The sequence below is a fragment of the Stegastes partitus genome, unplaced genomic scaffold (genome assembly GCF_000690725.1).
Source record: "Stegastes partitus isolate 25-593 unplaced genomic scaffold, Stegastes_partitus-1.0.2 Scaffold1364, whole genome shotgun sequence".
Lineage (NCBI taxonomy): Eukaryota > Metazoa > Chordata > Actinopteri > Pomacentridae > Stegastes > Stegastes partitus.
This window is the reverse complement of record NW_007579095.1, coordinates 113,302-137,866: the sequence shown is the minus strand read 5'-3', so window position 1 is coordinate 137,866 and position 24,565 is coordinate 113,302. Positions and strand designations below refer to the sequence as shown.

Genomic DNA, 24,565 nt, shown 5'->3' with positions numbered 1-24,565 from the left:
AAAACAAACTGTATTCTGGTTAAATGGTGCTGCCTGGATAATAGACAGAGACAAATGTGAGAGACTAGGCAGTTGTGACAGCGAATTTTCTCCAATAGCAGCCTTACGTTCTGTATATGTCACTGTCCGGCTATTGCATGTGACTTTCCATTAATCCTTAGAAATTGATCTGTTTTGTTCTCTTGTTTACCGGTGACTTTACTATTGCAGTGCCACTTTTACTGAAACCTATTATGTTCTAATCATCGTCTTCTCTCTTTTCTCCCTTTGCCCTTTCCACCCCCCCTCTCCACCTCTCTCTCTCCTCTTCTTCTTCTCTCGGTGACAGATACCACCCTGTCCAGCGAACGTGGTAAGTACCGCAGCCGCACACCCGCCTTGATTTAGAGCCATCTGTGCGTGGACTCCGCCAGCGTCAGCGCACTGGCTGTTTGTCTTGATGTGGAAGGAACCATTCTCAGATGTTCGTCTCAGTGGGGGAGAGCGGAGCCGCAAACATCATTTGCATCACCGGGAAGCTATTTTCCTCCCCATCACATTGCATGTCACAGCAAATGTTGAAATGAGGAGAGAAACATCAAGCCAAGTCAATTATGAAAGCAGCATCCACACACCCATGTGGCCAATCAGAAACTGAATTTAGCATATTTTCTCCGCACGCGTTTTGCCTCGACCTACTTCATCAATTTACCCCCTTTTGACTCCAATGGTATTCAATAAGGAGCCGATAAGGAGCGTCTTTTTTTTTTTTTTTTGCTCTGTCTCTTTCCAGCTTTAGTGAAACGCATCCCCATGTAGCCTAATAGAGAGTGCATGGATTCCCCCACTGTAGCAGCCTCTCATTTTATTTTGAAATTGACTTCTGTCTGTTGTGCTGTTATTAATGGCTTTCTGTGTTTAGAGGAAGGCTTTAATCGCTTCATCAAACAGGTTGAAAGAGAGAGTCCATCTGCAGCACTGGCTTTGTTTACATCTTTATTTTGCATATGTGTGTGTGTGTGTGTGTTTTGGCCAGACATCTGTTTTTAAATGTCAGCCACACTTCGTCTAGAACATTTCTTCTACTTGCTTATAGATATTTGCACTGTTACACCGTCGGAGCATCGTTATAGCACAGACGACACAAAAAGTGATCCGGGCGAAGCTGCTCTCCGCCCCACGTGGAGGACGATGCTTTGGGGCGAAACTGTGGATCCAAATTGGTGTGGTGGCGTCACACGGTGTAGACAAAACACCCCGTGCTGTGTGTCTGGTGTTTGAAACCTCAAAGTGGCAGAGGGAAAGAGGAGCGTAAAGTTGTGGTTCAGATCAAGCTCTTGAGGTTTATTTGTGTGTGCCTGGTTAACCTCCGTTTGCTGGTGGAGGAGACGATGATACGAAGCGCTGAAAAGTCTGTGTGATCAATTTTTCATTGCCAAGCTAGCAACAGTGTGGTGCCTTTTTTTTTTTTTTTTTTTTCTTTTCCCACTCCGGCTAGGCTTGAAAAAGCAGGGAATAAGAAGTCACAATAGGCAAAGATTTGTTTTCATTCAGAGCGTTATCCTTGATTTTGACCTCGTCTCTGCCTCTCCTAACCGCCCTGCCGCTTTCGCATTAAAACACATGCATGAGTTCTCTCCTCCCTCCCCTCGCGCACGCTTTCCGTTTTTGTGCTGCTCAGTAGTCGCATAATGTGAATGATATTCCACAATGAGAGGCAGAAAAAGAGGAGGGATGAATGGATTAAAAAAAGCAGATGAGAGGGTGACACGAGGTAGTGTCAGGGCAAGGTCTGTTTGCCCTTGGTGCCTTTAAGAAGGCAGTCAGCAGGAAACAATCTGGTAGAATGCTTGTAATTCACCAGAGCGTACCTTATTGATGCTTCATGCCATTCACTTTTGGTGTCTTTGGGAGAACATCAACATGCAAGATACTGTATACCTGCAGTGCAATACCATACATACTTGAGCTGCTTTCTTGTGTCTTCCTGGGTTTAACAAGCTCTGCCTGCTCCCTCGGCAGTGATGGGGTGCGTTTGGAGTCGTCTGATAGGCCTCCTCGACGTGAAGTGGCTGCTGGCGCATCCTCTCCCAGCTTAATTGGCTGTACCTGCGGCAGGAGGGCAAGGTGTAATTGCGATAAGAGAAAACGCTGTGCTTGGCTGGTTTTAGTGCCCTTATCTATAATCTCCAGATTGATTATGGTTTTTCTGCCAGCCGTGCAAATTGTTCAACCCCATCAACTGCACTGGAAACCACCTTAACTCTGTCTTGGCCAAATCACAGTGCGCTTACATTTGGCTAGAATATATTCTGACCACTGATTTTAATCTCATCTCTGCTGGTTGTCTGTTTTTTTTTTCCCCTCCTGCTCAAGGCATTAGGCATTTATTTTAGAGAGTGAGGCGTACGGCGTAACATCTCATATACCAAATAAATCTATTTTCTGTCAAATTAACAAGGCTGTATCTCCTCACAACAGGCCTGAGTGATTAAATGATATGCGCTGGCGATAGGCACTTTGTCAATAGCAATAACAAAATTGTTCGATAGAATGTTTTACTTAATTGAATTACATGCAGACTGCCATGATGCAGCGCTCCCTCCCAGGCTCATAACAGCCTCCTTTAATGGAGCACGCTGTGAGTGACATGCAAGCAGCCATGTGGTTAAAGCTGCAGTAGGCAGAAACTTGGAAAAGGCAAGAAAAAGAAAAGCCACAATTTGAAAAATATACATTCTTCTCTGTTGTAAGCCCCTCCCACAACATGAGCAGACACTTCCAACAAGCAAGGGCTGTCAATCTAATCGTCAATATTCATTAACCCTACTGTCTTCTGTCATGGGCTAGCTTTTCTAAAAAAAATGGAGCCAGGAATAGGTGCAGGAGTCTACTTTCCTCTTAAACCACTTGAATAACAAAAAGGTTACCACAGAATTCTCATCCCTTCACCCCTCCAACACTCTATACATGACGTTTGTGCAGGTCTCCCAAGTCATGCATGTCCACCACTGCTTGCGAATCTCTTTGTCCATGTCTGCACCAAAAGACGTTTCCTAGTTGAGACTGCTGGCATATGGGAACTGGCGTTTTCCTTTATGAGAAAGGTTCCCCTACACACCTCTAGGTCTGGTCCTCACTCCCAACCAGATGCCCCCACTTAAGCCTCCAGGGGTGATAGACTTGATGTCTGAGTGTGTGTGGAGGCTGGTGCAGGTTCCCTATGGAGCAACACCCAGCGCTGGCCCACCACTTAGACCCTTAACTTCAGCACAATGGGCCTGCTTCGCCTTGGCTGACAGATTTTGCAATGAATTTATGTATTTCAAGAGTTTATTTGAACAACATTGATTACAAGTAATGTTGGTCAGTTTCCCTTAAAACTGATTTGACTTGCTTTCTTTATTTAATGTATATCAAGGTGAGATCATCACTTTATTCTGAAGTAACTTTTAGCCTGGACTCCTCGTCCAAGTTGACTGGATGATCAGAGAAAAGCCCAAACCAGAAGACATTCGTTCACCAATATGGCGCTTTATATAAGATGTTTTTGTGTTCATTTATTTGTGTTTTTAACTGAAACTAAAATCCCTAAAAGCAAATATAGTTTTCTTCCTCTAGCTGAAAAATCAAGATCTTTGAATCTGTAAATCCCGTTTTATTGAGCAGTTTGTGTGCAAAAAGATGTGCATCTCTTGCTTATTGGACTGGAATTGCTTCCAAAATATAAGTGATGTCACAAATTGCACATGCATGTAAGTCTTCAAATGAGTTTTAAAGCAAACTACAAATAAAAGCCTCACTGTTCACATATTATTCTGAACGGAAAACGGAGAAAAACACCATAAATTAAAAGACATATTTTTGAATGTCTTCTTCTCCAACTCTGGGCTAGACCGCAAACAAACCTACTTCCCAAATGTCAACCACAGTTTGGACTGTAGCCTATATTTTCTAATGTTTCTCGTGGAAAGTCACTACGTCTGCCACAGATGCATCCATTGACTTTATGTACAGTCTCCTTCCCTACTACCCTCCCCCTCTTATTTTTCACTGGTTTTGAGTAGCGGTTGGGGCTGAAAGAGCAGCTAATGGGCTGCAAAATGTCTCCAAAGCTAGAGCAACAACAGAAGCTAATGTCTCAAAGCCCTTCTGAAACAACACAAACAGTGTAGAGCCCTGACAGTGCAAAGAGAAAGGGGGGGGAAGTGGGGAGGCATCCCTGGTTTCCTCTAATGTGTCAGCGAAGCCATTTTTGTCAGCCTAATTGTAGTGAAGCTTTTCTAGTGGCCTTGGTGAAATGGCGTAATTGCCTGCTGGAATGGCCCGGACTGCACTGTTGGCTGCACACTGTAGGGTTTTCCTTTTGCCGTGTAATGCAAGATCCTGGACGTAGCTCAACGGTGCTCTGACATTTGCTGTTTCAATCTTTTAGCTGCAGAGCACTATGCTTAGTAGGGTAAATTCAAGGCTCAGTGGTATTGACAGGCCAGTGTGAAATATTGCAGTTGGCAATTTTAGCGAGACAAGTTGATTTACCTGCGCGCAACCTGAGAGCCGTTGCTTAGAGGGTGTCGATTCACAGCTTTCCTTATTGGCGCTAATTAGAACATGTGTTTATTTAAAGAGTGCCGTACTTATTAATGTAAGCATTTATGTGTTTAATTGTACAAAAGGAGGCATTCAAGACGCGTGTTGATACCCTTTGCATTGCCATGCCAAGGAAAAGGCTGAGCTGAATGCAATTCTTGATCATTCGCAAGTATTTTCTCTAAAACGTCATGAAGCGTGCAGCCCCTTCTGCTGCTCTTCCCCCTCAGTACCAATTAAAGCTGTTTTTCTGCAGCAGATCTTGAGCTGATGAAGACAGCCACTAAGCGCTCTTGAAGTAAAGTCACACAGGGCCTGTATGGCAGATGGTTTGTGCAAGAGTATGTGCAAAGAGAGAAAGCAGCAAAGAAGGAAACAAACAAGCATAAAAATGGCAGCCTGTCTCCAGTGAGAAGCTCCTATTTTCTACCCAATTTAAGACATACCATTTCCAAATTTTTCAAACTTTTCCTCAAAAATGCTGTCAAACCTGCTGGAGACCAGGGAAAACATAAGATCTTGTTCTGCCGAGAATTTTTGCACGCCATCTTCCAAAAACTATCGAGACAACTCAAGTATTTCACAGTCAGAAAAAGAAGGGAAGAAAAAAAAAAAAGAAACTGCTGGGAGCTGCTTGATCTCGTGGCTTTGACCAGCTCTCCCAGCTGAATGGAAACAAGCTTTGCTCCGGCCTTTTGCTACAAAGGCTGAGACGCAGAGAGTCAAGGCACAGAGGACGATGCCTAATGGCTACAAGTCCGGCTTTCCCCAGTGGATTACATGTTTCAAACAGATAAGGCTTGATCAGTATTTTTTCTAGAGAAAAATCCTCTTTTTGTGATGCAGATGAAAGCAGACAGGAAGCTTGCTAGAACCAATGAGGTCTAAAGGCTATGTGCTGAGGTTCCGAGCATACAAACGAAGAAACAGAGATCACACACAATGCTTTTCTTCAGGGTCAGACTTCTTTACCGTGCAGCGCGTTCCACCTGTTTCTGTTGGAAGAGCAGTGCTGCAAAACTTTATGTTTTTTTCCCCTTATTTATCTTTTTTTTTTTTCTTTAAATCAAGCTTTTGGAGCCATTTCCATCTCTGCACCTGCTTACGTCTCCAAACGGCGCCTTTATTAATGTCTGCCGTCGCGTATACTTGACCAATTAGTTCACACTTCATTTTAACACCCAGACTGAGACTAATGAAGCCACATTTCCTGGGGTTAATTATACCAACATTATGTGATATTATGAGGAACAGGAAATGGCAAAGCACACTTTAGTATCTCTCCCTTTCATCATCACCTCCTGCTGTGGGAGACTTTCCCCTCGCCTGCTCTCCCTCCATCCCTTTATATATCTCTCGCCTCTCTCCTGAGCTCGGCACTTTCAGGCACATCCTCCCCTTCTCTCAGTGTCGGAGCTGGATGACACAGTAGCATTAAGAGCCTGCGAGACAAGGCGGGTCCGGCCAAATCCCTATACAAATTAGAGTGTAGAGACCATTATTAAAGCCAATTGCCACTGCCTGCTACCAACAGTTAAATTACAATGTCTCTCGAACAAAAAAAAAGCGAGCAGTTTTTATTACCCCCCTTTTTTCCCTCCCTGACTGAGCTGCGCGGTGGAGCGAGTGCAGCTTTGGAACTGTGTCATTCCTCAAGATCTGGGGTGGAATTATAATGTACTATGGAGCTGACATTCCAATGAGCCCTGGACCTCAAAGAGGCGCGCTCGTGATTGGCACCCAGGTTTGCGCAAAGAGCATTAAGTTTCTTCGTTTTGGAAAAAATAAAAGGCCTGATATTTTGCTACATGTTTCACCTCAGACGCTTTAGCTTCTCAAAGGCGCGCAAAATACTCAAGTTTGCTTTCATGTGAAGTACACTGAGGCGATTTCTGTGGCTGGCTTTTAACTCTTGCATTTGGCGCTTTTCTCTGTCAAATGGGTATTTGAGCAGGAACGATTTGCCTGTCAATCATAACTACCTCTCAGTATTCCTTACACGCACAGATTACTTTGCTACTTTGAGGATGTACTGAATTTGTGCATGTGTGTGTGTGCATGCTACATTAATGTTTGTGTGTGTGTAGGAAGGTGTGTGTGCATGTCTGTATGCATGCTAGACATTTTATGTGGTAAATACTAATCTGTCACTTCTATAAGATTACTGCTGGAGCTGACTTCATGCGGCGCATGTCAACATCCCGGCAGACAGAACCTGCTGAGTTCCTGTTTCTTTGACGTTTATTCTGACTGCACTTCCCTCTATGTTACCAAATTACTTTAATCGACCCTAACTTGACACATTAATATCATTTAAACTCTTTCTGACTCACTTCTGCACTGCTGTACTGGATTTTTCCCATTTAGTTGGATATTTGGTATGTAGAGCACATCCAGTCTCGCTGGGCCTTTTTCCATTAATGACATAACACTGTTGTGTAATTATTGCTCATCTGCACTTGAAAGTAGATACCATTAAAAGCTGCAGAATTCATCAGCGCTATTGCTGCAGTTAAGCACATTCAAGGTATTTTGTTAACATGTACAGACGGGGACCTTAAGGTTCTGAATATATCATTACTAAACGTTTAGTTAATGCACATAAACTCCCTTTTTGTTAAAATAGGGAGGCCACCACACACAAGATGTTCCTCTTTTAATCTTGAGGGTGTAGACACTGAAATAGCTCCAGGACTACAACGTAATGTAATACAAAGTACTACCACTTTTTTTTTTTTTTTTTTACAGAGACAGAGGGAAAACTGTGAAACACTCTGTAAAGTATTCTCCTCGGAAATGGAAAATGAAACCAGTGTTTCCTGTGAAGTATGAAGAGGCGTATTTTTCTCACCTATGACAAACTCTAATTTCCTTTGCTCCCTAGTCACATAACTGTCAGAAACACTTTGCTGTTATAGTTTTCTGCCTCATCATCCGAAGAAGCACATTTACTATCAACTATGAGCGAGACGCCCAGAGCGGCATATGGCCACTTATATTTTATGCATAAACGAATTTAATCTGAGGTTCTGTTACTGTGAATCCTCAGAGAGTCATGTCATCCATTTTTTAGATTTATTTTAGCTACATGTAAATTTTTCCATTTTGCTGGCTATGTGTACACAGTAAGTTCAGTTTCAGCTCCTTTAACGCTGATGCGATATAAAGCCGTTAACCATGTGGCTCAATGAGTGACAGTGTGACTGCTGTGATCCCCAGACTTTTCATCCAGCGCCACAAGGCTGACATTAGTGGATTTGGGTCAGATGTCTTGACAACTGTTTGATGGATTGCTGTGATATTTGTTATAGACGTTCATGCCTCCCTCAGGATAACTGCTTTTAAGATTCCTTGACTTTTTGCTCTAGTGTGTCATACTTCGAATACATGTAATAGCCTCATCTGTGTGTCACGTTTAGTGCAAATGTTAGACATGCTAAATTTAAATTGATAAAGCAACTAAACGTCAGCGTTAGAGTTAATGAACATCCTGTAATTAGCATTAGGCTCCAGCCACCACTCTGTATATCAAATATTCTTTTTGTTGCTTTAATACTGCACCCGTTGCATGGATCTTATCTTCCTTCTTTTACTAATAGTAAAGTTAAATTGTATCTTTGTTTGCAAGTGAATACTTCAAGTACGCACTGGGTAGTTGCTGGTTTATTTACTATTCTCAAACTGGAGGCAAAGCTTGTTGGTGCAGAATTTAATTTGTACGGTCCATTAGGTGATTAAATGTTTTTTTTTGTTTTTTTTTTTAAATTAAACTTCCTTTAGCATCCTTAAACGATGTCAGATTATATGCTGGAATAATGAAAAGTTTAGCAATGAAACAAGTTATCATCAGTAACCTCTTGCTGGTGGTAGCTTGGCTGTCTCGCCCCATACGCTTTTTTCAGGACCCCTCGCTTTTTAATGCACTTAAAAACCCCTTTGGTATCATTTTTAACATGCAGACTAGTCCAGTAAACTTCTGTAGAGCTCCCTCAGTGTCTGAAATAGATATAAGACCGTATAGCTGAATGTTCTCTGTTTCTTAGGGTTGAATCATATATTAGATGGAGCCAGACTTGTCACTCTGGTAAACAAAAAAAATGGGGGGGATGCTTGTTGCAAATGGGAGAAATGTATCTTCTAACGTGTGATTAATACTGTGAAAGGCTGTAATTTAACCCGAGCTATGATCTTTTCCTAAACCCCAAGAAACAGCGACTGAAAATGGAAATAATAGGTTGGTTCTATGGCGTCACTACTATGCCGGTCTTTATAAGGCAAGATGTTGCACTAACCTGCGTGTTTAAAAAATAAGGCAAAAAGGATTCCAAGTGCAATAAAAACTAATGCCAGTAAACTCCTGACCATGCGCTGGGAGTGAAAATGTGATGGTGTTAACGTTTCATAGGTTAGATTTCTCTTCTAAATATCATCCGATATTTGTGACTCACCCGGAATGACCCCGTTTTGACCTTTCATTGTCTTCCATCATCGTTTTCCATGCCCTATCATATTAATGCTCGGATGCATTTTGAATTGATTGAACTGTTCCGCCCCCTGATATTTTTCATTTTGGAGCTAGAGGAAAGACAGCATATTACCGGCTCAACCTTTCCAAACAGCACCTGTACAAACTGTTTTTCTTCACCCCACTCCTGCAGCTCCATCACCATCGCTCTCACCCACTCTGTAGATTAGCTGTGCGCTGTGCTGGTGGAAGAATGAGGCCAGCTAGAATCAAACATTAATCAGCTGCTGTTTTATAAGACAGAGGGAGCGCCTGCACTCGCCGGGTCCCCCCCTCCTTCATGCCCTTAGCCTGCCCTACCACCGAATGTTAATGTGACTGCCATTACTCATTTATGAGCTGCACACTGCTCGCTGCCCAGAGCCTGGTGTCCGGGTCCAGGCTGGCATGGTGGGCACACTGCAGGTGGACAGCTGTGCCAGGGCATTCAGCGGTAGCAAGGCCAGGTCTGTTTTTAAAAAGAACATGGTCTAGAAGGAAGGGCTTTTGGGTGGGCCGTGCTGTTTACCTGCCAGCAATGGCAGTAAAAGAGGTAGGCAGTTGTGAAAGTGGTGTCATATTTACAGCAGGTAGTACACGAAGTAAGAAAACACAATTAGAAAAACAACACTGTCATCCAAACTGAGAGGATCGCTCACTCACATAAGACCAAATGCAAGCTGTCCAATTTTTATTCAGTAAATGGGCAATATGATATGATGTGTTCACATTTTGACTGTTGTAATTGGACATAAATCTCGGTAAATTGCCTCCGTGGTGAGACTAAGTACCTCGATATGTGCAGACAGGCAGCTTTGAACAGTTAGAGCTGAGTGGTTGTTCTTGGTATCCAGGACAAAGAGCGCAGCAGGAGCCATTCTTATTCGTAGTATAGTGACATCAATAAAGAAGCGAGCCTGCGCAGTGAGACGCGCAGACACTTTCTGCAAGAGTGTGAAGAGTTGTTTTAAGTGTCAGGTTGTGAAAGCAGAAATTAATGATGGAGGGAAGCGCGGGCTGCATGCAAGTATCGGGACCTGATATGGTAATAGATGTGTGCAAATGGAGACAGAGGATGAAGACAAAGGATGGGAAATACAGCGTCGCATCAGCAGGCTGGTATTTTCTTGTGGTGCAAACTGACTGTACTGTTTCGGTATCTTGGTGGTTCGCTGTGCACCGCAGCAGTGGGAAGAGTGGCGCAGGTGGGAAGGTCAGTCCAGTGGTGCACTGCAATTTTAGTACGAAGAACGGTCAAGTTGTGCAAGGTCCTGTGGTCCACCTTCTTAAAGCAGGTCAACTGCCGAACACATTAATATTTGGACACTTTATTAAGTGAAGACACACCTCTCTGAAATGTTTTGCTCATCTTTGAATAATTATTGCATGTTTTTCAACAAGAATTATTCCAATCAATATTGTCATTGACATCAGCCAGACAGAATAAACATTCATGACTTATTCTTACCAGCTCAACATTCCACCACACGGGTAGTTTGCATTGAAGGCCTTTCCTCTCCTCTCTTTCATCTCTGTACAGTCTTGTGAAGGCAGCAGCTATCTGTTGTGATGTAGCCCACTGCCATACCACACTTACACAAGGCAAAGATGCTGGTTGAGTTTTGTGTGCTGCACAATAACCACAGAAACCCCCGTGCTTGGCTGTTTGAATCTATTTGTGTGGCAGGTTTTCTGTTACCTCTGTGCTCCTCTGAGCTTGTGTGCAGCAGCAACACCAAAGGTGTTGCTTAGTGTGAAGTGGCTGATGATTCAGGATCCCACAGATTGTCACGCGATCCAGTCTCCCAGATTGCTTTGCTCTTTGCCTCACCTTTTCCCCAATGGCAGTACCGCTTCAATAGAACCGAGTGCATGCAGTCCAGAAGCCGTTCACTGTTTCCATGCATGTTTAATGCCTGTACTAGAATTACTACTCTCCACTACATGTCAGCATTTTTGCGTTACTGTTACAGTTTACTTAGCTTCATATAAATGGCTTCCTTCTTGCACACAAAGGGCAGCTTTGAACAGTGTTTTTACGTGCTGAATATTTTAAATATAATCAACCAACAGTGGTGTAGCTCAGCCTATAACCGTCACTGCTGCACATGAGGAAAGAGCTTACAAACAGAGTTTCATATTTATTTTAAGAAAACTTGCCCAAGGAGGATGTCTTCTCCTTCATCCCTCTTCTTGCCTATGGAACCTCATGAATTTGTGGCCTTGGGGGCTTTCTCAGCATGCAGCAGAAACAGGAAGTGTGCAGCCTGTGGCTAAAAGGTAGATACTTCTCCAAGAGTGTTACATAGCGCACATACACACATGTATGCTTTTCTCCTATGGGAGTGCTAATCCCCAAGAGATGAAAGGAGACTCCCACTGCTCTCTGATCCCTATGTCCTGCTGCGGCGCTTCATTTGTTGCCTGGTGGAGAGAGACAGGTCCAGTTGATGCTCCCACACACAGTGTCCTTGACCGGAGCACACATGTGACTCAGGCCAAGCCCCCATGCTGATCCAGAGAGTTCCCTATTAGAAATCAATTCCTGTTTGACGCCCCTTTCATTTAGGTTCTCTTTGTGGTGGGTCTCTATCATGATGGAGAAAGGAAGAAAAAAGAGAGACAAAGAGAGAGAAGGAGCGGGAGCGTGTATGCATACTGAAGACCCCTTTACACCTTCCTGAGTCATGGAGTTTCCTCATGGGAAGCCAGGCGTTAATGCTAGATTAACTATCTCCTCTTCATTATAGGAAACAGAGTCCTCTGTTCAACCTTGATGCTTTGAAGTGGTGTAAAAGTTCACTCAGAGTCCATTGACCATGTCTGCATTTATCTGTGTGTGTGTGTGTGTGTGTGTGTGTGTGTTTGCACTCTTAAACCTGATGCCTGTATGAGTACATGTACAGACCGTTTTATAGCTTTGGACGACTACAAAGAGAATGGTGAAATAAATGCACTTCATCGTACTGAAATAGAGGAAGAAAGGAGTATTTTTCGTCGCATAAACCTGCATCAACTTCCATGAGAATAATTTCAGTAACAGCTCCCACCCAGGTGCATCCTTGACCATACTGAGAGCTGCTGCCGCTGCTGACGGATGTAGGTCTTTGTGGTAGTCCTCCTCAATGTCATGAATTTTAAAGAACAGATAATAAACTCCAAGGGCCCTTATTCAGCACAACAGCACTTAATAAGGAAATTGCCAACCTATGTCCTCTACATTTAATCACAAATACAGTCCAGATGATTATCTCGAATTCTGATTATATCCTTAATTCTCTGCTCGACTGCCAGGCTAAATGGGAATCTGTGTTCAGAGAAAGAAAATAAAAGAATCAGCAGTAAGGGACTGCTCAAGGTGTCTTTTGCAAAGGTCTCTGTTCTTTCCTGCACCTGAAGTGCTTCTATAGCCCACCTGGTTTTTTTAGAGCTTGAGGTGCATAAAATCTTATAGCACCATTTTTTATATGTGAGCACTTAAAGCCAGGAAAACAGATGAATAGTGTGAGGAGAGTGAAAAGACTTTGGTCTGTGTTGTGAGCTTCCATTTTGTGAAACTGTCAACGCATGATAAGAAATTAACCTCAGCTCATTACAATGTTTGTTAGCACCTGCACACCCTACACCTAATGTGGTATACCACATTAAATGTGAAAGCGATGCTGTAGCTGCAGTAAGCGAACAAGCAGCCTCTGCTTTTGTCAACATGTTTACAGACACCGAGCCTAGTTTGGAGGGAAATGAGCTGTAGTGAAATAAGTTTCTATTATGAGCTTTTTTTTCCTCCATGTTGTTGATCTTAGTACAACATTTAGGGAAATATGTTTTACCGCTTTCGTTGCAACAGTTAAATGAGTAGATCGTTGCTCCTCTCACGTCTGTTTGGTAAGCACAAACCTGCATGCACACTGAAAAGAGGTCAGCTGGTTTTGCTCTGTTCAAAGGCAACACAATCTTTTAAGAAACAACATTTTTATATTTACACATTGTTTTTTGTACAGGTTGGACACATGAGGAGTAAGATGACTACTGGCTTCAGATAGTGATTTGCATTTTTGTTTTTTATCTCACGTTAAAAAAAAAGAAGGAAATTTTCCAAAATTTTAAACTATTCCTTTTTGCCAAGTGCATGCACAGCACCAACACCTCAGTGGTAGACAAGAAAAGCTTTGCAAAAGGCACGGGACTTAGGGAAAAGGCTGCAAGGTGGCTCTGTGGTTAGCACTGTTGCCTCGCATCAAGAAGGTTGCCGGTTCTCGTCCCAGTGGGGACACCGGAATCTTTCTGCATGGAGTTTGCATGTTCTCCCCCGTGCAGCGTGGGTTCTCTCCGGGTTCTCCGGCTTCCTCCCACACAGTCCAAAAACATGTTGAGGTTAATTGGTGATTGTAAATTGTCCATAGGTGTGAATGTGAGGATTAAGCGGTGTATAGATAATGGATGGATGGATGTCAATTATGGGCGTCCCAGTCGCTCAACTAGATAAGATGGCAACCCATATACAGGGGCTGTAGTCCCCGACGCAGCGGTCGTGGGTTCGACTCCCACCCATGGCCACTCACTGCAGGTCTTTCCCCATTCTTCTCTCCCTTTCCTGTCTCTCTCCACTGTTGTGCTCATGTCGGCAAAAAGCCCATAGAAGAAAATCATTTTTAAGATGTCACTTATCACCATTAATCTGACAACAATAATTTGGTATTAGAAGGTGCTTCCCAGAGCAAAACCAGTCTACTGGTACTAGAGCGACCAGCTAATCCAACAGCTTGCAGCCTAGTTTAAAAACTTGCATCCCATTCTGTTGAGTAGGTTGGCCCCACTCTGGCACCTCCGGTTTCACCTTAGCGGAGCACATTGCGCTGTTCTTCAACCTGCTGCTAAAACAGGTGGCGCACGGTCTCCCTGCAAAAGGACACCTTTGCGAGCTCATAAATAACAATGGTGAATGTTAGGGCCGTGTAGAACACATGGGGGTCACCTCCGCACAAGTAGGGCATGTGTTGTCCGTGGAGGATTGGGGCGCATCCTCCCCTCCGTCTATCCAGAAGTGGCTACCATCAGCAGGTTTAGAGCAGGAAGCGCCTGGTTAATATTTAGGACGAAGCACACTGAACATTAGTTTTCCCCCAGGCTCTGCTTTCCTCTCCCTCTCTGGTGCCAGCTATGCGACAGGTGTCTTTTCAGCCCTGGATGTGATAAATGAAAGGCTGTTTGTCTGAAGCAGAAAATAAAATACACCCTGTAGGGCAACAAATAAAAACAGGGCTCCTAGACATCTTGAAGTGGATTAATCAGACTGTTAAAGCTGCTCTCCTGAGACATAGTCTGTATGGCAATTCATTAAAAAACAACTCCTCTCTTAGTCAGTCATTACCATCAAGTACCATAATACCACCTACCACGACACATTTTGCCTTTGCTTCATTGCACCTTTATTCATTTTTTTTTTTTTAACGAATCCTGTTGATGATTTGTTAAAACTCTTCATTTTAATCAACAAGTTCTTCTGTGAATCCTCTCGACTGATGCACTTCATTAAGGTGACATTTCGCCTTGACACATTACGTGGCTTTTGCTTTCGCTGTCGTCTCAACACATGGAAATGTTACTTAACCTCATTACGCAACTGTGTGTTTTTGTCATCATTACTGTTGGAGTTAATGATGCTGAGAGAGAAGGGCACCGCTCTTGTGTGGCTGGAGACATGGAAGACACGTACCTGCCTTCTCCTGAGACATTCATTAAGCAGCACAGTGTTCACATCACATCACATCACTACGTGGGTCCGCTAAGGGCTACATTAACCGCTTATTTATATTTCATTGCATGCACATGTAAGTATTTGCCTTGAGGGGCTCAAAAGCATGCCTAAACAGCCTCGGCAAAGAGATAAAAATGAGCACAATCCTAGCAGGGATCTGGTGGTTCTGAGCTGGAATAGGATTAAGCAGTGACCCAAACTTTTTTTTTGGCTCTCCCTGGTTCACCTGAGAACATCTAGCAGACACCATCATACTGCTATAAATAAAATAATGACTCATTTCAGAGTTTGGCTCATTATGCTATACAATATTACATATAATGATAATAGTTGCTTCCTGTAAAAGTGCTCTCAAGGCTAATGTTAATTGCATATTATTGATATAGTACATTTTGCACTGCATTTCCGTAAAAAGTAATGCAAATGATTATCTAATTCATCGGCGCTCTTTGTCTTATAGAAATTGCAAAATAACAGTCATTAAAAAGATGTTTTGGAAGTGCTTTTTCACTTTGAGACCACACATTACTGTGCAGTCATATGCACACACATACAAACATACCTCCTTATCCTGTCCACCCACACACAAAATCACCTGGTAGAACAGAGTGACCTCGTTCTGCCAGAACCCTTCAGTCATCCTCAGTGCTCACACACTCACACGCATGCACAGACACAAACACGCATACAATACACACACACACGCTCGCTTGCCTCTCCCTCAGCCGTGTTGAATGCAGCCTCCCAGTGAGCCGGCTCCCTCAGCAGCACCGTTTGGTGATTAGCGCAGCACCGCCACGCGCACACTTCAAGGTTAGCTGGGATCACACAACCTACAGCGTCCTATACTGGTCTGATGAGCGACCTATTACCCAGAGACTGCAGCAACTGATGATCCCGTCATTGAGAAGTTAAAATGAGGTATTTTCAGGACACCCAATGTTTGCTGAGGGCTCTGACAGCCTGTATTTTGGCTGACTGAAAATCTTTGTCTGAGCTTGTCAGGAGATTTTGAGATGAATTTATGATTATAACATGTCAACAAGAAAATTGCATGATTGTGCATCAGTCGTCGTCCATTATTCCTCTTATTGTAAACATGCCAACACAAACATGCTTGTGGACGAAAACCGAGTTGTTCCACAATGAAAAAGAAACGTCAGACGTGTTTTCCAAATATGGAATATACTATATATATATTCTAATTTACAGAGACAAACACAGTGTGTACAGTATGACATCTACTGTCCATGAAAACATCCTCATTGCCATTTTAAGTAAAAGAAGCAAGAACAACACTAGAAATGAGCGTGAGCCTGCTTTTACTGAAGTAATAACGATTCTGCTGTTTACCAGTTGTTCATTTAAAACCAAATGTGCCTCTTTTCTCTTTCAAGGGCACTTCCATCACAGACAATGTGAGACATAGTTTCTTTATTATGAAAATAAAAACTGAAAATGTTTTCATGTCTTAATACACATTTCAATGAGAAATAACACTTTGTGTTCAGGTTATTGCTGCTGATTCTGGGGAATCACTGCTTTTCACTTTCAGCAGTTTTTCCATGTTCCAGGCTTTTTGCTAACCATCCAAACTCCATCCGGGGCAGCGTCACGTCACATTACACATTACGAGTCTGACAGTCATAACCGAGCACATGCTGGCGCTCTGTGAAGAACAGTAAAGTATAAAATGGTCGTACGGTATAAACTTAGGCTGCGGTAAATATGCAAAACTGCAATAACTCTTGAGCAAATTTGGTGATGATAAAAGATTATTTATCCGCCACAACTTTAAAACCACTCACAGGTAAAGTTGATCATGTTGTTACAATGCAGAGTTTTGCTGGTAAACGTTGAGTCCTGGTTAGTTTGACATGTGCCACCCAAATACTTTACTTGGGGGGAGGCGGGCGTGTGCATGGAGGGCGGCACACCCACACTTTCCTAAGTAAACGATTAAATAGTAGCATTGGGTTCTACTACAAATATAATTACCCTAAAATACCAAGTACTTTGTAGTAAGCCAAAATTTCAGTCTAACAGTTATCTAAATGTTGGGTACAGAAAAGGAAATAAAGTTCCATTTCATGCAGTGTCATGTTGGTGGTGTCTGTTTGCCTCTCTGTATAACTACAGTAAAAGCTAGTTTGCAGCTATGAGCCAGCACGTCATCTAAAACCAGAGGTCTCTCTTCCACACTGAGGAATCTCAGATCTAGAAACGTAACGCTGGACTCGTACATGCTCATATTAACTTAATTGTTCATAGTTGGGTCTGCCAGATTGACAGCTTTACGGAGTTACCTTGAATGCATCAGTTGTGCAAAAAATTTGTGCAGAGGTGTTCGTGATATTTGTGAAACTCCGGATTGATTCTGTTTAGGAATTCAGCCAACTGCCTTCTCTGGAGACAAAAGTCAACATCTTTACTCTCGTGCATCTTTTGATTCAGAGAGAGAGGCCTGTGCAGCGAGAGAGGGAGGGAGGAGGATGTAGCTCTACAATGAAATAGGATTTTACCCATTTTCAATCGTAAAAAACAGAAAATCAATATGTGGCAGTCATTGCTGACATTGCGGCACGCTGCCACAAATAAATCAACGTAAGGAAAACTCTGGCATCGTTTTCTCAGGTGGATGAAAAAAAACAAACACATAAAAATGCTAAAATAGTTTGCCAAATATACTTTTGTGGCTGTTAATATACCTGGGCGGCCCGCCCAAGCAAAGTCTAAGTGTGGGAAACACTGCCAAGGATTTTAGGAAGGCTGTGGATGGTTTTGCAGGAATAAACAGCCATTTGAAGGTGAGACGTGCACGTTGTTCCAGCGTTTAATAAATATTGCAGATTTGTCAGGCTCTGAGAGTGACATGCATTTTTGCAGTCATTTCGTGATTCTACAAAGTTGGTACTAAACTAAAACAAACTGCTGCACACACAATGACACACACTCTAACAGACTGGATGTTGAAAACTAGGCTGCAAGGTGGCGCAGTTGGTTAGCACTGTTGCCTCGCAGCAAGAAGGTCACCGGTTTGCATCCTGGTGGGGGCACCGGAATCTTTCTGCATGTTCTCCCCGTGCAGCGTGGGTTCTCTCCAGGTTCTCCGGCTTCCTCCCACAAGGTCCAAAAGTATGTTGAGGTTAATTGGTGATTCTAAATTGTCCGTAGGTGTGAATGTGAGTGTGCTTGGTTGTCTGTCTCTAAGTGTAGCCCTGTGATAGACTGGTGACCTGTCCAGGGCATCAGCTGGGATAGACTCCAGCTCCCCCGCGACCCTAGTGAGGATTAAGCGGTGTATAGATAATGGATGGATGGATGTTAAAAACTGTAGCTAACTTTATAAGCAGGATCCAGCCTTTAATTGGATCACACCAGATGAGACACCAGATGAGACAACTGTCAAGACTGACTACGGTGCTTAAATTAGCTTTAGGTGTTTCCTAATTTTGTTCCAAATGCTCTGGTGACACCATTTGCATTCTTTTTGTTTGGACATAACCATAATTGTCCGACTCAGACACAAAAGATCTCCCTACATTAGTCTCTGTTATCTTCAACACCTACAGAAACAAATAAAAGCATGTACTCACTATTTTGTCTTTGACTTGGTACAGAAATGTTCATTCTCATGACATAGTGAGAGTCAATGCACATAGTGTTGTTATACATTGTGCCCTCCTGCTCGACTATAAAGTCAGAGTTTGTCCAGTTGCCCAGATTTGGACATCCGCTCACCGTTCTGTTGCCATTTGGTTGGACTTATTGACAACCACTTTTCTTGTGTTAAGTGTCTCTCTGTGTTGCTCCACCTTTTTGTATGGACCTAATCTTCTGCCTGAGCAAGCAAGAGTGCTGCTGTTACATGGATTACCACTCTTACAAACAACAAAGCTGAAAAAACTCTTAAGACTGCTCAGTTTGAAACGAAGGGATGTTCAAACTTCATCCAAAGCAGGGTTGATAAACTGCAGAGGACAGATTAAAAAAGGAAACAGGCGCTGCAGTAATAATATGCAATAACGCTCACATTCATACTATATTGGAGCGAAATCTTGCTTTAATGCAACACATCTGGCATATGTTTAGTGTTTGTCATTGTTAATTGTGCTCATGTGTGTATAATTGTGTGCTATGCATGAATAAATTCATCCCCAGCTGCTTTATTGCTAAAAATGTCCAAAGTAAAGTTGGAGGAAACCTAGACCCCTTAAAAGCAGAATGCTTTTAGAGCAATTTGACTTGAATAACAGCATCGTGGGCCGGAATAGGACTCAAAGAGTGAGGCTAAATGAGATTCCGTCTGACCAAGTTTGCTCCTTAAATGGTTTCCCAGAAGCATGTGTGCTCTCACCTGCGCTATTTATCCTCTGCACAAATATGTCAGAGCAAGTGTGCAAATAGAGCCAGCTTAAAATATGCAGATTACTCTGTTATTGTTTGTCGGCTCCAGGACAATGAGCCTCCAAAACAACACGGCCCAGTCAGTGAAGGCTTCGTCGGGCGCTCGGTGGCATTTTGTCTTCAGTTAAACACATATGAGACCAAAGACATGATAATTGATTAGACGGGCCTAAACACATGGAGTCACGTTCAAGTAAAGGTCAGACAGTGGAATGCGTGCAATTTACAAATCTGTTGGAACAGTTATTGGCTCAGAAATGAGCTGCGAAGCGAACTGTGAAGCTGTGAAAAATGGAGCACCAGCTTTTGTCGTGTTTGAGAAAACTGGTGATGACATCATACAATCATGCTTTTATGTTATCTATTTAAAGTTCACATTGCAGGAGATGCGATGTCGAGTAAATGAACTCAAACACATCATGCGACAACTTTTTTTCTGATTATTACAAAAAGAAAATTCACATGGTTTTCATTTTTAATAAATCTACAATAATCAATCTATCAACTCTCTGATAAAACATACTGCAAAAACAATGCATCAGTTGTATGGAAATATTATACCAGAAATCAGGACTCAGTGTCTTCCACTTGTTGCTGCTACACAATGCAACACAAATAATTTTTCTGACCGGTAAAGTCAGCACCACAAATAGCAGTTCAAGTCATGTGGTTAAAAAAAAAAGGTAAAAAGCTTGAATATCTGTCCTTAAAAAAAGTGAATCTTACTGAATCAGACGGTTAAATGGTCTTGTAGGCTGACTGGTGAGTCACAGCTTAAAGCAGCGTCCCCGTACACCTGCCTCTATTTTAACGGACAGCTCACACGCTTCACACACCGAGTTTCAACTTCCTCCTGGATTCAGGTTTATAGTCCCAAAATGCAGAACAAATCTATTTAAAAAATCACTTTGTTCCTGCAGCCGGGTGAACAAGTCATAGCAAAAAAATGATACAGAGGCATTCTTTATTTATTTATTTCTATATATTTTGGAGTTTTGGGGGGGATAGTCCTGGATGATTGAAACCCTGAGAACTTTGTAGCATGTTGTCTGTAGTCTGTGTGAGGATGGATGACTCATCTTCTGCAAATCAGCTCTACCTACAGGTAAATTTAGATAACCTGAACCTGAACCTGAAGTTTAGGCGCTACAGTTAAGCAGTTGTATTCTCTTTTGAGCCCCCTCTGTTTCTGCTCTGTATGTCTTTATATTTTAACAAGTTCCCACCAGCAAGTATGCAAATTTGCCCTCGGATGTACAAACAACTATCACTGACACCGATGCAATACTGAAAAAACTTTTAAAAAATTGTTGATTCACAGTTAAGCTTTGAAGCATCTTTTTCAGGGTTGCCGAATGCATTTATTGGTTCTTTTTTTCACAGTAGGCATCAGAGATAATGACATCTTTGGCAAATGTAAGTCACAGTGAGTCATTTGCGTGCTCATATTTAAATCGTGACTCTGAGAAACAGTGCAAATTTTTTTTTTTTGACTCAAATTCAACTCACGTGGTGTGTTTGCTTCACCTCCAGCTCTCACATGTCCCCCTGGGGCAGCTTTTGGCTTTCTCTTTTTTGGCTTCGCCCTGTGCAACGTTCGTATCTTTTTGCTGAGTGCATCGTGTAATTTCCCAGTGGTTAAAATGCCATCCAGAAAGATGAGTTAAATTACAGAGGAGTACAGTTGAATGTTTCACTCCCCACCTCCTCCTGTAATGTTAATCCTGTCTGAATGGGACCAAAGAAAGAAACTAAAGAGGAAAAAAAGCTGAAATTCTCTTCAGCTGAAGGAGATGACGTCACCGGCCGCTGAATGGGAGCTTGGCAGACTCTCACAGAATAATAATTAAGTACAACAGCAGCAACAGCAACAATACCAGCAATAATTGTTATTTATTTATTCAGTTTAGAGTGGAACTGTGGGCAAAGAGGGCAAAGTGGCAGTAACTTTAGATACTCTGCAAGTCCCTGTATGTTGTGCATAATAATCTGTGTGCATGTGTGTGTGTGTGTGTGTGTGTGTGTGTGTGTGTGTGTGTGTGTGTGTGCACCCGTGTTTTATGCATATATGCATGCTTGCGTTTGCGTGGCTGCACATTGTGTCACTGACACTTCCGTCATTTAGTTTTAAAAAACAGGAAAAGGTCCATTGACAAAAAGATGTTTCCACCACCAGTTACAATGTGGCACTTTGAGTGGAAATCAACAGAGCATTATGGTCTGTGTGGTGCAAAGCATGCTCAGCTTGGAATGTTAACAATTTCAGATTATTATTTTTTTTTTGACGAGTACTCTCTCAAGCTCTCTGCTGTCTGTGTTCTACAGTAACAGTCTTCCACAGTGTTTCATTCACTTAATATGCCACAGAACTTCAAGCCCTATTCAACTTGAAGAACTTACAATCGGGACTGTGTTGCTGCTCATTTAAAGTCATGAAGACTAGAAGCCTTCTAATCATATTTAGCTATCTAGTTATTTGTTAAGCATGTTTTTTGCCCACTTTACAATCCTCACACACTGATCAGTAAAATTCTATAGAAGGAAAATCCTCATTAAGATTGCTTTTTTTTCATACTACATACCATTTTACTCACTAGTAAATTGGAAGCAACTCACACATGAGCACGACTCGCCTCTTCATCCTTCTATTTTTTATCTGATCACAAGCTCCCCAGTGTCCTTACTAATTTCCACGCTTTCCCCTTTTCTCCTTTCTTTTCCTCCTCGTTCTTTTAATCTTCTCCTCATATCTCTTTTCCTTAATCCACCCTGTCTTTCTATGTCCTCTTTGCTCTTTTTTTTTTTTTTTCTTTCTCCGCTTTATTGTTGCTTCCAAAATGGTGCGCTGTACCACGCGGCCTGGAACGGTTTCTCGCGTTAATAACTGTGACCTATTAACTGACAGTGGCGTCTCAGGGGAAAAGCACTTGTCCTTAAATTATACATGATCACTCTCTCAATTTGTTCCTCTCTCGATGTCTCCCTCATTCATGGTGTTTTCCTCTTTATTTCTCTCACTCATCCTCCTGTATAAGGTCACAGATATCTTATTTTCAAAAGGTTATGCCAGAGACAAAACAATCGTAGGAATGATCTGACACATCTGTCCACGTTACATAATTATGTCAGGCTGGTGTGTTTCTTGTCATGTGAAACTTATTATTGGAAAGTATTTTGCGAAAGACGCTGGAAAGAAAAGGCCTGCAATTATTTTTATATTTCCATAACCTGCTAATGAGCACTGTGAACACTCCTACCAAAGTTAGACAGAAAACTGTAATGATTTTTTTTCCACAGAAGTTTTTCTTTTCTTTTCTTTTTTCTTTTTTTTGGGGGGTTTCATGTGATGATAGCTGTGTTTCCACAAAGTTTTTTATGTGCTTTTTAAAGTATTGCATTAGAAAAAGTTGATAGTAATGGCAAATTCTAAAAAGAAAAAAAAAAACCTTCCTCAGTTTTTCCCAAAAAGTTTTTAAGCTCGTTTGAGATGGTTTGTTTTGTTTGTTTGTTTGTTTTTTGTGTGACTTTTTTGGAAATCAGTTCATGTGCATAATCTGTCATGGAAACACCCGTTTCAAACAAGTTGTGCGGTAGTGAACGTTTAACTAACACCACTGATGGGCTGATTTTACTTCTAGAGACTCCAGGCAGCACGATGCCTGTTGACATGAAACATTCATTACAAGTCACCCAGATGAACAAAGCTCTTGGAGACTTTTCTCTATTTTTTTTTGTCACAGATAGCCAAGGTGACTGGTTTTGTTTCACCTTGTGACCTCTACTTCTCCCACTATCTTTATGACTACCATGTGTAGCGTACCTTCAACCGCCACCTTCTGATGACAAATCTGTTAATGGAGACAAGCGTAATTTGCTTTTATTTAATATTTTTTTGCAGTAGTTTCAAATTTAAATTTAAATTTGCTTAACAAATATGTTAAAACACGGCTAATTGCTTTATTTATGTGCATACTGCAGTTTCTTTTTACTATTCTGGACTGCTGTCTGTAAGCAGAATTACAATAATTATAATAAAGCTTTTATCTACTTGGTCTGAAACCTGCATTCTGATGGATTTGCTGAAATGAAGTGGCAGTGAAACAGTCACTGAATAGGAATACTAGGTTTTTTATTTATTTTTTTATTCTAACTGGCATGAAATAATAATGTAATTGGTGTTTGGTCCTTCTTGACTTTTACAAACTGAGCATATGTTCATACTTGGCAGGTTTGATTCAAATAAAACAGACTCTTGTGTGATTGCTCCGTTCGTGCAGCTATTTTGAACTGAAGTGTGAACGTTGCCATTCAAACGTTGAAACGCTGCCCCTGAAGAGATTGGTCGGAAATATCAAGGTAATGCGAACCAAAGACATCTAAATGAACCATTGTATGACATGATATAGGAGTTATCAATCAAATACAATTACGGTCAAGTAACTACTGTACCTGAATCATTGATTTCGAAGGACAGAATATTCAAACCTGGTTCCTATGAGCCATTTTCTGCTATTTCCTTCGAAGCACTGATTTCTTTAAGCTCGTACACAGATCCAACAAGTGCATTTAGCCAATCACGCATCACTATTTCGGAAGTTTGTTAAGTTCTGTCGCAAAATATACAATATAGAGCTGTCCAATCAGGTGGTGACCTTATGTACCGTCATTTCCAAACTACTTTTTTCACACGCTTTGAACACAGCGGCTTAAACAACATTTATTTATGGATTTTTACGAATTTCCCTCGAGGCGAAAGTGACATTGAGAAACGAAAGACAGACTGAGGAAGTGTGTGACGAAGTAACTCTGAGGCTGTTCAATTCCGACGACTTTGTTGGTTTTAGTGCGCAGGAGGAAGATGAAGATAGCGATCAATGACTTTTCCTGGTAGGCTGCTGCATTTTTAATCTTTTTAACCAGTCGTGTTGCAGGCGCTGTTTGGAAAAAAGCATTTACGATACAGCTGCAAGGTGGCGCAGTTGGTAGCACTGTTGCCTCGCAGCAAGAAGGTTGCCGGTTCGCGTCCCGGTGGGGGCACTGGAATCTTTCTGCGTGGAGTTTGCATGTTCTCCCCGTGCAGCGTGGGTTCTCTCCGGGTTCTCCGGCTTCCTCCCACACAGTCCAAAAACATGTTGAGGTTAATTGGTGATTGTAAATTGTCCGTAGGTGTGAATGTGAGTGTGCTTGGTTGTCTGTCTCTAAGTGTGGCCCTGCGATGGACTGGCGACCTGTCCAGGGTGTCCCCTGCCTTTGCCCTAAGTTGGCTGGGATAGGCTCCAGCCCCCCCGCGACCCTAGTGAGGATTAAGGGGTGTATAGATAATGGAT

General features: G+C 42.2%; 1 protein-coding gene across 1 annotated transcript in view; it reads left to right on the top strand.

The window, feature by feature from the left end:
- Window positions 1–330: 330 nt before the first annotated feature.
- The window catches only part of cdh4 (cadherin 4, type 1, R-cadherin (retinal)), a 135,918-nt gene continuing 111,683 nt past the window's right edge, over window positions 331–24,565 (top strand). The window contains exon 1 of the mRNA XM_008298967.1: window positions 331–352. The gene's annotated coding sequence lies outside the window, so the exon portion shown is untranslated. The remainder of the gene's footprint in view (window positions 353–24,565) is intronic.